Source organism: Adiantum capillus-veneris, chromosome 13 (genome assembly GCF_014529385.1).
Source record: "Adiantum capillus-veneris isolate H3 chromosome 13, ASM1452938v2, whole genome shotgun sequence".
NCBI classification, from domain to species: domain Eukaryota; kingdom Viridiplantae; phylum Streptophyta; class Polypodiopsida; order Polypodiales; family Pteridaceae; genus Adiantum; species Adiantum capillus-veneris.
The window spans coordinates 102,233,477-102,248,181 of NC_140943.1; the positions used below are offsets into that span (position 1 = coordinate 102,233,477).

Here is a 14,705-nt window from a genome sequence, read left to right on the forward strand (position 1 = left end):
GAAGGCTCAATATTGATGAACGAGTCTTGGGCATTTATGAGGAAGAGCTTTTAGCTGTTCTACATGCCCTAGACACATGGAAGCACTACCTTTTGGGGACTCCATTTATCCTACGAACCGACCACCAAAGTCTCAAGTATTTCATGACGCAAACCAAGCTTTCCGACAAACAAATGAGGTGGGCAAATTTTCTTTCGCAACTTAATTTCCATATTTCTCACATAGCTGGTAAGCACAATCAAGTGGCCGATGCACTTTCACGATGACCCAAAGTTAATGCAGTGTCTATAGCTACTCACAATGATCTATCCTCTATGATAGATGAGTATGCTACTGACCTTGACTTTAGAGACATAATGTCAGTCCTTGCTTTGGGGAAGAAAGAGGAACCATTCACCTTGCAGGATGGTTATCTTCTCCATGACAATAGGCTATGTGTTACCCATTCCCTTCGTGAGAAAGTTATGTATGAATCCCATGCTCCTCCATATGCAAGGCATAGGTATTCAACCTACTCTCCGAGGAGTAGAGACGTACTTCTATTGGCATACCATGAAAGTGGACATACAAGAGTATGTTTCAAAATGTGTAGTATGCCAAAAGACCAAGTATGATAGAGGGAAGCAACCTGGATTACTCCAGCCATTGCCTATCCCAAATTCACCATGGGAGAGTATATCCATGGATTTCATCTTTGGATTACCCAAGTCTATCCATGGGAATACAGGAATATGGACAATAGTTGACAGGTTTAGCAAGCAAGCACATTTTATTCCTATCAAAAAGACTATTAAGGCACATCAAATGGCAACTCTCTTCATATCTCATATTTTCAAGCACCATGGATTACCCACATCCATCGTGTCAGATAGAGATCCTAGAATGACCAGTAATTTCTGGAAAGGTCTCTTTGAAAATCTAGGAACAAGATTGAATTTCTCTTCGGCCTATCACCCACAAACGGATGGCCAAAGTGAGATAGCCAATCTTACGATACTCGATCTACTCAAGACTTAAGTAGATCAAGCTCACAATGGGAAAAGTACTTACCTCTTGTAGAGTATGCCTACAATAATACTGTACATACTTCTACGGGAAAAGCACCTTTTGAGATCATTGAGGGAAGACCTAAAAGTCCCTTGCTACTCAAAGTACATGAGAAGATCTTCGCCGCCGATGAGTATAGCCGTGACCTACAAGAATCTTTTCAAAAGATTAAGGAGGCTATATCCATCTCTCAACAAAGGCAAAAAGCTGCTGCCTGCTGATAAGCACAGAAGAGCCTTAATGTTCAAAGAAAATGATTGGGTCTTACTCAAGTTTCCTAAGGCTCGATTAAGGCAAACGACGGGCAAAAATCCTACGGGCCATCAAAAGTATTATGCTAAACTAGCAGAAAGATACCATGGTCCTTTCCAAATCTTGAAGCCCATCAATGAGACGGCTTATCAACTCAAGTTGCCCAACCATTGGCTCATACACAATGCCTTTCATGTAAGCCTACTTAAGCCCTACAAAGGAGAGCCACCAAGTGAACCAATTATTGAAGACCCTCCCGAAGTTGAAGACCAAGAAGAGGTGCTACAACCCGAAGCTGTTCTTCGGCATGAAGACAAGGTACTACGACATGGTAAGATTATCCGACGGTATCTTATTAAGTTCAAAAATTATCCTTTTGAAGTTGCTAGATGGATGCAAGGAATACAGCTTAAGGATAGTATGAACCTTGTCAATGCTTACAATGCTACATTTAAATGACTCATGTTTTTGTCTTATAAGACTAGTCCTCTTTTTAATTGTGCACAAATTTAACTAGTATGAATGCTTAGAATCATGTTTGTGATGACGACGTCTCTCAAACACCAAGTAGAATTTGTCACTCTACTTTGGGAGAATGAAATGGACTAAAGAGCAGACATGCTTGCGGCAGCTATGTCTCCCAAGCACCAAATGGATTAGTCATCCATCTTGGGAAGATGTCGTAGGGTAAAAAGGGATCCTCTACCCGCTAAGTAAAATTGACTAATGAATAAGGCTTTATCTCTTCTACCTCATAGTCCAGGACGACTATGATTTCAAGAGAGAGGTAATGTCATAAAATCTAATATCTAATATCTAACCAACCCAAATGATTTTCTCATATTAAATTGATCACTTAATGTGGGAGAATAAACGGGAACAAGTGTTAAGATATAGACATTGCTTATAGATCTATCTCAACACGGGGCCAATGGTAAAGGGGCCCAAATGAGAGATGGTCTATCAAAGAGCAAGGCTAACAAATAGAGCATAAGATCTTAGGGTTAGCTTCATTGAAGACCTCCAATAATGTGTGTAAAAGTCCTTTGACCTTAGGTAAGCTAGGGCTGAGCTTGAGGCGTGGGAACCCGACCCAGCTCGAGGTGCTTGTCCTGCTTGTCATGCTTGATGACTGAGGTTCTTGAGATGATTGAGGTGCTTAATTATTGAGATGCTTGAGGTGCTTAACATGCTTGAGATGCTAGGGTTGCACTTGAGGTGAGAACCGAGCCCAAGCTTAAAGTGCTTATGAGCCAGGCTTGTGGTGGGAACTGGGCCTATGCATGAGAGACTTGAGGTGTCAAAAAGTCAAAGATTCAATCCCTACAAGGAGGGGGCGAGCCCTACATGAGGGGGGATGAGAGAGAACACCCACACACTCACACAAGGCATGCATGGTACAAAGAAAGCAAAAGGGACACTTGTCAAGTTCCTCCTCATGTTGCCCTCATGGTGTGCCTGAAGCCTATTGGTTGGCCACCCAAGGGGTCCAATGATAATTTAGGAGATTTAATTAATTGATTTAGCATTTATCTAGCCCTCTCTCTCAAAGGGAAAAGGGGGACACTTGTCTTGAGGCTACCGTTGCTGCTTGTAATGCCTCCTGCTTGTGATTGGCTAGGCTTGGAGGGGTCCAATGAGCTTCAAGCATGAGCTACAAGGGGGGGTCGACCCAAGCAAGCTAGGGGGTTGCTTAGGGGGTATACTCACCCACACACACCCACAAACACTCTCATTGTGTGCTATGCAAAGTGCAAGAGCTCCCTCTCCTTCTCCAAGCAAGTAGAGGTTGAGAGCCTACACAACACTCTTGGATATGGAGTGCAAATCCAACCAAGAGCCATGCTTTAATGCTTAAGCTTTCCATCTCCTTCTTCTTCATTACTATGCTATTATGTATGCTAGCAACAAGAGTTATGATAAGTGATGAACTAATTCTTTCTCCTACGAAATGTTTCTTCTTCCTCTTCCCTACCCTCATTCACTGCTAGCTCTCTCCACCTTCGAAGGTGTTTGAGGTCTTGGGACCGAGGCTTGGGATAGTTAAAGCTTTCTTCAAGTTTATGTTATGTTTGTGATGCATGAAGCTTTCCATCTTCATTGCATCACCTATGTCACAAGGAACACAAAGATTGTATTGTAACAAGTCTCTCTTAATGGGAGAAATCATAATACAAATGCCTATTGGAGGGGGGACCGGCTCCACATAAATCCGGTCCTCAAATGTTGTCATGTTCTCTAAATTATCTCTCTTGCAAAAGTATTGTTCATGCCAAGTTAACTAATTGCTATGATTATGTTGCTATCTTCAATTATGTTCACCCGCTATGCTCACAAAGTCATTTCTCAAAAGTACTCTCATTAATTTCCGCTACTCTCAAATTAAATAGACTAATTTCATTACATGGTTATTTCTATTGAGTGCTGGGAGGATCTAATTCCACGATTTTTGGATGCTTCCTGTAATGCTCGATCCACCTTCTCAGCATGATTTCTATCTCGCTCTTGAATCTCTCTTAGCTGTTGTGCTTGCATTTCAAGAACTGGGCGCAGTTTGCTGGAGAACTCCTCGTTTCTCCCATATGTTGTCATCATTCAACCCATCTGGCTCCCCAACAAAGCCATTGCTCCACAGTCACCTCCGTATTGCACGACAACATTGTTGTCATTTGTATATTGAGCAAGCAGCTACCAAAGAAACCAATGTCCACGTTCCATAACTCCTGGATGACAAACAATAGTCAAAGATAGTAGAGAAACTTTACTATGATATAGGGGTGCCAAAGTGTACCTCACATAGGTGTCCCATCAGTCTCCTTTGTCCAATCACTCTCTTCCAGTCCATCAAACTAGGCATCATTCGATTGTTTGTCAACTGCCTCTGAAGTCCAGGTGTGCTCTTTTCTTATTGCGGACATCAACAATGTGCACAGAGTTCTATTATCTTTCTTGAATATCGGTGTCTTACTGACAACCACATTCACGTGGCCTTCACGCCACCCAGATGCAGTGGCAATATCATGCACCATTCCATAGTTATCTGATAGACAGACAACTACAAACACACATCTATCATTTGATGCACACAATGGTAGACGGGAAAGCAATCCGTACTTGCAAATCTCCATGCTGTTCCATTCAGGCACTTCAGTATTTGACAACCCATACAGAGCAGTATTGCAAGGCAAAAAAACAATGGAAGTATTCATTGCTGAATCCACGATTGATCCATCTCATAACGGACGAAGGGATTTTTCCACAATCTCTGGCCTAATAGAGCACAACAAGGCCATCTTCAAGTCATTCTCTGTCTTGTCCGAGCCGAAATGAACAATGTGAATATGGTCGCCACCACTTCATGTAGATATCTCAATCAGCAAAAGATCGATCTTGAAACGCATTGCAACTCTCAAATCAAGATTGTCACTTACCAGTCAACGGGTGTGTAACCATTGGTAGGTCTGAGACATGCAATATCTCTGTTTCTAAACTCGTTGCAAAATCCACCACCTCCTTTGCTGACATTCCACTTCTCTTACCTGATCACCAAGAAAAACACAATTTTTAAAGCGCATGAAAACATGTTCACCATTTAGATGTTAGTAAGCATTCTTACGTTTCTCTATTGCACGAGCTGTCCCTTGCAAACTCAAAGCCTCCCGGTTTGCTCCATATGCAAAGAATTATCAAATACCTAATTCAATACTAAATCTAACGATGTGGATAGGTACTATCCAATTATGAAGGCATCAACTTTCATACCTGAGATGTTGTATCATACCCCTCCATTTGAGGTCTTTGGACACTTGACTCTTCTATCGCAGATATTTGTATATCTCCACGTGCTCTTTCCTCTCTATCTTTCACAGCATTGTTGTGTGCCTTCTCCTCGTTCGGAGGGAAGTATCCCTCACCGTACTACAAGAACCATGGAAAATCCTGGTAGACTCCGCTTCTAAAGTTGCGTGCTATCTGCTTTGGGTTAAAAATATGCTCCGATTTATTGATTTTGAGCATTGCTTGCAAACTCCTGACGCCTTTCAAGTTAAACTTGCGAACCCACAACCACCTAATATGAGCAAGAACATAGCTAGCATCATATTATAGTTCACGCATGTAAGGTTTAGGGATATTGTGCATACCTGCAAAGACATCTTTTTCCGGCATCCGCCAATGTTTTGCTCACCTCGGAGTGTGTTCCCTTTTTCATCACACCTAGCTCATAAGCAAAGGTCTTGCTCTTATGTATCATCTTAGAATCTTCAATGAATGATTGCAAGTCCAAACAAGGCATTGATTGTAAATATATACTACGGGTACAAGTGTATACATTCTGTGCCTCTCTAACAATGGAATTCCAAAATACTTCGATCCTCAACCACTCTCAAAAAACAACAAACTCTCCTGTGACGATGAAAACAATGGCTATGTCAAAATGACTACATCTACCTATATAACTCGCTAGTCCAACAACGAGGCAATCAAATATACTCACTAGTATGAGGAATGTCTAGAATTTTCACATCTCTCGGATCACCGGATGCCATCGCATGCAAGATGAAGGTTTTTTTTCTTGACGGAAGAGCTGCATACGCCAACCTATATAATCTTTCCTCTGTTATCCACTTTGGCCGACTAGTCCACTCGATTGCGCGCAATGTCCTACACAAGAGTCCAAAGGATTCAATGGTAACCTGTAGTAGGAGTTGTCTTTGTTCTGACTCAGAAAGATAGACAAGAACAACCTACCTCCACCATTTATCTCCTAAAGTGGGGTCGACTATTGCCAATGCATATCTTGTCATTTTTTTTGACTGCGCGTTTGCTTCAAAGAATGCTTTTTTGTATCGGGCTTGAAACTCGGTCGGCAGCATGCTATTTTTTTTTGCCACAATTTTTTTCAAGGCAAGTGTATATTTTTCCTGCAGACATGAAGACAATGATCAAACAAATCTATGGATCTATAACTTTTTGACACTCAATAATTGAACAATCTCAAAGCACATACTGGATGTAGAAGCTGAGATATTAGAGCTATAGGTACATTGTACTAGGACTTCTTTCCCACCCTTTTATCTATGTCTGCCTGCATCCAGCTATTCACAACACATGGCAGTTTCTCCATGATTGCTTCCTTGGAAGCAAGACCCATTGCCCACACCATCCATAACATGTCTGTATATGATGTGGACACGTATCTTGTTTCATTCAATCTACAAGAAATTGATGCGATGATAAAATATTTGTCAGTCAATCTTGCACTATTTCAAGACGATTGCATACTCAAATACATTAGAGAGATTTTACTTGTTTATAGATCACCACGCTCAACATGTCGGCTTCATTTGTGGAGTCTACTTTGACTAATTCAACTTAAACTCAAGGGTGTAGATCTTCATTTTTCTTGTAAGCAACACCTAACATCATAAAAAATGATTATTAAATGTATTTCTTAACAAAACCGCAAATTGATACCATCAACAATGCAACTAGCTTACTCTCTTTTAGTACTCCCATCCAGGCAGCAAGCCTATGGTTGCCATCCTAGGTATATAAAACATTTTACCGCATAGATCGCTCTAGCAAGTGTTTTGGATTTCAGCCTCAAACTCATCGTTTATTTCACGCCACAAGGGATCCCATGTCTTCTCGGTATCGTCGTCCACATCAATGATTGGATATCCCGGTGCATCAAGAGAGCATATGAAGCTTCCCTTGAGTTCGTAATACCCCTCCAACAAGAATGTATCTGCAAGAGGTTGCAGATGCTTGGCATCCCAGCTAATTTGTCTTGCTTTTTCCAGCTTCACCAAACGGCACAGTGGAACCCGAGGGAGCAAAGATTCATGCTCTACCTGCAAGCAACAATATATGTCAATGACCAATACAAAGGATAATTATTGTAAGCTTTAACCAAAAAGCTATAATTTACCTTCAAATTTCTTAGATGCTTTGATACCATATCTTGTCGAACTGTAACGTCTTCGTTTATGGGAAATTCTCCCCCAGCGTTTGCCCCTCCAGTCATATAAGCCTCCATTTCTCAATCATCAATCTCCTCGTCAGAGTTGTATTTGTCCTCCACAAACCCACACGATGCTCCTTCTTGAACTTTAGCTTTTCCTTTGGCATATTTTTTGGATTTCTCAATTGTCGTGATAGGTGGAGATGCCACCATACTAGCTGCTACGCTCTTTGAAATAGTCATAGCAGCAGATGAAGATAGTTCTTCTGGTTCTTTCCTTGCAATCTTGGTGACCCGCTATCAAACATTTAATATATTGCAAATTAATCAACATACAAACTTCTTGTAACTATTTGAAAGATAAAACTTCAATGCAAGAAACACAAACTTCTGGACAAATGAACAAAGAAATTAGCAGATCGGTTTTTGGCCACGCGACAAGACTTTTTGTGCTTCTTCAAGGTATTCATCTCTTGGTTAGTTGAAGGTACATGAGGCAGAGGAGCATCCTTCCCATCATATACTTCTAACACAGCAACAAAAAAGCATCCTGAAGGCATTTTGCTGCCATGTATCTTTGCCAAGTTTGAAGTCTTCTCTATTCGCCCAATACCAATTGCTTCCCCGTTATAAATAAACTCAACACTAGCACCAATATTAGATTTCTTGGCCATCAAAAGAGAACTAATAGCCTAGCACAAAATACTAATCTGTCAAAAAGAAATGCAGATTATATTAGTATCAATACTTCTATTTTGCTCTTGAATTTCTCTTTTTCTTCGACTATACAACTCTTTGTCGCTATCACTCTCTTGAATATATTTCTCTCTACTATATTTGAATGTTAAATTTAAACCTTTATCTGTATCTTTCAATCTCTCTCATCCCTCATGACCTACAACCATCTCTATCAACCTCCTTCGCTCTCCTCTCTCTTGTCCAGCAACCTTATTTCTCTCTCTCGATCCATTATTGCCAAGAGAGTGAGTGTCAGTTTACTGTGCAAGGGAGAAAGCAAGGGAGAGAGGGAGATAGAGTGTGGATAGAAGTTATAAGTACCTTTAGTATTTTGCTCTCCGCGTGTTACGTAAGATTCAATTAAAAAATAGTCGCCCAAACCCTCTTTATATAGGCTCCTTGTAAAGTTAATGTAGGCGTACTTGGCAAGCCAATAATAAGGTAACATGTGCTGTTTTTTGTGTGTGTAGGTGTACACACACTTCCGTGCAACCAATAGTGCTAATGATACACCCTATGTAGCAGGTACCTTAGAGAACAAATTTTTCCTCTATAACTGTGGCAGTTTGAGAGCCCTTGGTCAGTATTAAGGCACTGCTACAATATTGAAACAAATGCTTCTTTTAATCCTCTCACCCTCTTTGCTAAAACCGTCAGTAGCTAGTACAAAAGCCGCTTGCTTAATTACCTAAGCATAACCATCGTAAGCTTTGGTGTGATCGACCTTGCATGGCGAGCGTGCACACATGAGGATTATTGGATCTCTCTCTCTCTCTCTCTCTCTCTCTCTCTCTCTCTCTCTCGCATGCGAACAACATATTGTTGGAATAAATAAATAATCCAGCTGTCATGCCTCGTGACACCAAGAGGCACCACACCTCTTCAAATCACACCCACTCAGTTTCTATATGAAGAATGCCGTTGTAACCAGATCAATATACGCGAATCAATGCAACTACTTAACCACCTATCTCGCGTCGTCTTTCTATCTCTCTCTCTCTCTCTCTCTCTCTCTCACTCTCTCTCTCTCTCTCTCTCTCTCTCTCTCTCTCTCTCTCTCTCTTTGTCTTCTCTGAATACACACTAATGTAATCAAACATGCTTCCCTGTGCCTCTGACAGTGGAGGCCCTCCTGGGCCATCTTGTCAACATGGTATCAATCGCGAGTATTCTCCTCTCCATGCTGATGACGCTGCCCCTTCTTGCCCATACCGTGAATGCTCGCAAGATCTTATTGGCCCCTGGCAAGCAGGTTCGGCGCGTCATCTTGAAGCACCATGCCCAACTTCTAGCTCTTTCGGCCCTGCCATTCCTGCGTGCACTATCCGAGTAGCGCTTAATCTTGCGCCTGGCCGCACCCTGCCAAATGCCTGTGCAGATGACTCCTCAACCTGCAGAGCCCAGCTAGCCCCACGACTTGCCTCTTTCAATGCTGCTCTAGCTAAGCCTAACCAAGGAACCAATCAAGACCTCCTTCATGCGCCTAATATAGCCAACTCTTTCGAATTGAAGAACCTGAAGAAAGAGGCCGCCTCCCAAACTTTGGCTCTTGAAGATGCCCAATACTCACATGGCGGCCCCCTCTTCTGCAAATGTCTTGAAGCTTCTGCGCGTGGCACAGAAGCCTTCTCAAACATGCCCTGCCTCTGCCTTGATTCACACAAGTGTCAATATGCTGCGGCCCTCCCCAGAGGTGATTTTCAAACGCTTGCAAATGACTATGCGGTTGAGGTCTTGCCGACTGATGCAGACGAAGTTGTTCCTGCTGCAGCCCATGATGAGGAAGTAATCATAACCACCTTCCTTAGATCCCTGATGGAGCCCCTACATCCAACAGATGGAGTCGACCTTGCTGCCGCACTTGCTGCTGCTGAAATAAAGGCAGAATCTGATGCAGACACCATTGAAGAATATGGCGAAGAACGTCTAACATATTGCTGCCATGAGCCAGACCCTGCTGTTTTACCCCTTTTGGCAGCCGATGTCCAATTCCGGCTCTTGCATGAACCTGTTCCTGCTGCCATGCATGTAGCGGCTACTCGAGCAGATGATGTTAATGACCCACAACTTGCAATCGACCACCCTGCACACCTGTTGAAGAATCCACTTTGATACCTCAATTTGTGCCAGCAGAGATATTATCAATGTTTGCAGACGATGGCCTACAAGGTTCCGTCTCTTGGTTAACTTCTTGGGTCTGATCATCCCAACTCTTTGCAAGGCAGCGATCTCTCATGTTCCATGGGCTTTCTATCCCATCTGCAGGGTTGATGATGCGGATCAAGATGAAGATCGAGTAATCGCAGCACAGTGTTTCCCACGTTTGATGGATCAAGTTCTCAGTAGAGCTCCTTCTCTTTATACATTGGACATTTCTCGGGCTTATGATGTTGTGCCTTCACTACAACACTAAATGAAGATATCGACGCGTATATATTGACGGCCATGCTTTTCCACGCGTATATCGACGACATTAGCGGGTGTCGCTATACGCGTCGCTATACACGTCGCAGTGTGCGTCGATATACGCATGAAAAGGCTTTTATCTGCCATGCGTATAGCGACGCATATATCGACGCGTATAGCGACGCAAAAAAATTTGGGGGAAAAAAGCGAAACCCGCGCGCAGGGGCCATTTTCGCCTGCTCGGGTCTTGGCCGAAACCTGCTGCGCAGGTATTATGTCCATCTCCACCCTCCCCAACCCCTCTCTCTCTCTCTCTCTCTACCTCTACATCGTATGTGTGTGTGTAGGAAAGAGAGAGAGAGAGAGAGAGAGAGAGAGAGAGAGAGAGAGAGAGAGAGAGAGAGAGAGAGAGAGAGAACGGTGTGTGTGTGTGTAGGAAAGAGAGAGAGAGAGAGGTGTGTGTGTGTGTGTGTGTGTAGAGGAAAGAGAGAGAGAGAGAGAGGTGTGTGTATGTGTGTGTGTGTGTAGGAAATAGAGAGAGAGAGAGAGCGGTGTGTGTGTGTAGGAGAGAGAGAGAGAGAGAGAGAGAGAGAGAGAGAGAGAGAGAGAGAGAGAGAGAGAGAGAGAGAGAGAGCTAGAGAATTAATGTATGCTTAGAAAATTAAAATTAAAGAGAGAATTGAAATGAAATGTTATATTAACGTCTTCGAAAGGCCAAAGTGACCTATGAGACATGAGACAAGAAAGTTACAATGTGATGGATCTGATACAAAGTCAGAGTAAGAAGATGACAAAATAAAATATTATGGAATCCTAAACTGCTGGGTGTGGACTAAACGGCTAAACGAGCTAGTTGGGATAGGTAGATCTCCTCCATGGTCAGTACTCTGACCGGGCGTTGTGCATGTCGAGCCAAAGTGACCTAGCTAGATCCTCTGATGTAGCCTTTGTCGATGTTGTGTAGTCTTCCGCAGTCGTGGGCGTCTAGATCTCCCTAGATCAATCACTCGTTCGATCATTAGAGAGATAGGGAAGTAGAGAGAGAGAGAGAGAGAGAGAGAGAGAGAGAGAGAGAGAGAGAGAGAGAGAGAGAGAGAGAGAGAGAGAGAGAGAGAGAGAGAGAGAGAGAGAGAGAGAGAGAGAGAGAGAGAGAGAGAGAGAGAGAGAGAAGTGGAGCTCCAGGAGTTATGGCCGAGAAATAGGAAAATAGAGAAATAGAGAGAGATAGGAAAATAGGAAAATAGAGAGAGAAAGAGAGATAGCGAGAGCGAGATTGAGAGAGAGAGAGAGAGAGAGAAAGAGAGATAGCGAGAGCGAGATCGAGAGAGAAAGAACAAGACTCGATAGGGTACGTAGACAGAGAAGAAACTATGGAACTACAAGAGGCAAAGGGGTTTTGCCTGCTACATGCATTGCCATGTACACCTGGGAGTGCATGTATGTGTCTACCCATATAGGATTTGACCAATAAAGACGAGATTTTGACCCGGTGGTCCTGATCTCCGTACACCTCTGGACCGAGGTGTACGGAGATTGGGCAAGACTAGAGAATGCAAGGTAGTTTACATTGTGAGGAGTATATATATATATATATATATATATATATATATATATATATATTAAAACAACATTCATAATCATTGTAGATGGCAACGTCATCAACTAACATGGAGGAAAAGATTGCATGCTCGTGCACGCTTGCAAGTATCAAATCCTGCGCAAGCGTAGGATATGTAATGAGCATGTGCACAAGTACGGAGAGTTTGCTAGAGAAACCGTACAGAATCTGCTATACGACTCCTATGGAACGGGCATTGATTTCCGCGACATAGCACCTACATCTGAGAGAGAGAGAGAAAAAAGATTATGCATGAAGGTCCGACCAATATAGAGCCACGGATGGAAGCAGAAAAGTGCTTACAGACAGAAGACGATGGCATGGAGGAGATGCTGGATGCCTTCTTCCAGACAAGCGAGGAGAACGCGAACGAAGCAGCAGCAAAAGCCGTGCGCCTATCTCCTGAAGACATGTTGAGGAAGTTGGCCCGTCAACCAATCTATGAAGGCGCCAAAATATCTGTGCTTCATACTTGTCTGGCGTTTTTGAATCTTCAGTCAGTGTACGGGTGGTCAGATGCAAGTGTCACTGCTTTGTTTAGGTACGTAATTTACAAAAGAGATTTTCCGATTGCAACGGTGATGTGCTCGGAGAGCTTTTTAATTTAATGTGGCTTAAACAGGTTATTGCGGGAGCAACTTCTCCCTGCTGGCAATGAAATGCCCCCCTCCAAGCCAGACACAAAGCAACTTCTGACCTCAGTTGGCTTGGACTACAACAAGATTCATGCCTGTCCAAATGATTGCATTCTTTTTCGCAATGAATTCGCAGATTGTCTGTCGTGTCCTAAGTGCGGAGCAATGCGCTACAAACAAGATGCAGTTGGCGAGACAGTGCTAGCTAAAGTGTTGCGGCATTTCCCTATTATTCATAGGATAAAAAACTTGTTTCGTTGTGGTTCCATTGCAAAGTTGATGCGGTGGCATTCTACGAATAGATCCATTGACGCAACATTTAGGGTGCCTGCTAATTCGAAGGCTTGGAGGCACATTGAAGATACTTGGCCACATTTTAAGAGTGAACCACGCAATTTGCGTTTGGGCATGGCAATGGATGGAGTCAATCCATTTGGCTTGAGAAGCTCATCATGGAGCACTTGGCCTGTGTGCCTTATCAGTTACAACCTCCCGCCGTGGCTTGCTATCAAGAAGGGTCATTTGATTTTAAGCTTGATTGTACCTGGTAAGTTCAAGGCAAAAAACATGGATGTTTATCTAGCTCCACTAGTTGACGAACTCCAGGAGTTATGGCATGGGATCGACATAGCAGATGCGGTTGAACCAGTAGGACAACAACATGCAAGGATTTATGGACTTCTTATGTGGACTATGTATGATTGGCCAGGATACGGAGAAGCTTTTGGTAATGGTTATTGATTTACAAAATTCTCGCTATTCGCAAGCCCTTTGCCTTGGCCTGATTCATGCTTTGATATATGCAGGACTAACAACTTCGGGATACAATGCATGTCCAATTTGCGGGCAGTCTTTGGATGTGCGCTATTCTACCTCTCTTCAAAAGACAATTTATCAAGGCCACCACCGTTATCTTTCACATGGCCATCACTTGCGCGAAGGCCAGCTTGGTCGCGTCGAATGTCGTCCTATGCATGTACAAGAGTGGCGTCGCCGATGGGAGCAACATGAGGGGCAACCTGTTCGAGGAATGAAACGTTTGTCCATTCTCCATACGTTGCCGTACTGGGGTGATCTACTAATTAACCATTTTCTGGATCCAATGCTGGAAGACAATCATGGGAATGAAAGAAAATCGAGCTTCATGAGATGATTTGCAGACGGTTGGAAAGATGCCAGAGCTGTGGCCTTTCACCAATGCAGCTGGTCAAACAAAACTTCCAAGAGCGCCATGGGTATTGCTAAAAAATGAAGAGCTACAAGTGAAAAGGGTGATTTCAGAGTTCAGGATGCCAACAAGATATATGCGATGTCTCAAGACAGCATTCACCCGTGACGATCAACTGTCAGGGTTGAAATCGCACGACTGGCATAAGTTCTTGCAATTCATTCTTCCAATTGCGATCAAGGGGTGTTTAACGGAGGAAGTGCAAACCTGCATATATAAGATTTCAGAGCTAGTGCGGTGGATCTCTTCCGTCCAAATGCACTTGCTTGTCCATGTAGTAGATGAGGTTGCAGTGGCAGGTACAGTCCACAGCCGTTGGATGTTCTTTCTAGAGCGGTTCATGAAAACACTTAAGGGTTTTGTTCGCCAAAAAGCGCGTCCAGAGGGGAGCATGGCAAAAGGATGGCTGGTGCAAGAGTCTCTTGTATTGACGACCGAATTTCTATCCGTTTCTGACCCAAAAATGCCTCGACTGTGGAGCGATGAAGAGGATGCAAGACTGGTGGGAGAGGAGCCGCAAGGGCAAGGGGTGCCGAAGAAAATGAACCTGGCCATGCGAGAAAAGATCATGAAGTTCTGTATACTAAATTCAACGCCGATGCAAAAAGGCTTGAAAGGTACGAAGAAGAGAAAGAGAGACGTAATCTAGAGCGACAGGATTTCAGGCGAAGTCGAACGACTAGAGGCTTACCCTTGCCAGACTATCTCGCTCCTCTACCTGAATTCCCTACAATGGCATGGTTGGACAAGACAGTGAGAGCAGCTCGACAGATCGGAGAACCCATATCTCTAGAAGAGGAAGAGCTGGCTATTGGA

General features: G+C 43.3%; 1 pseudogene; it reads left to right on the top strand.

Moving 5' to 3' along the window:
- The first annotated feature begins 9,100 nt into the window (after positions 1-9,100).
- Positions 9,101-10,302, top strand: LOC147444542 (uncharacterized; annotated as a pseudogene).
- Positions 10,303-14,705: the final 4,403 nt, after the last annotated feature.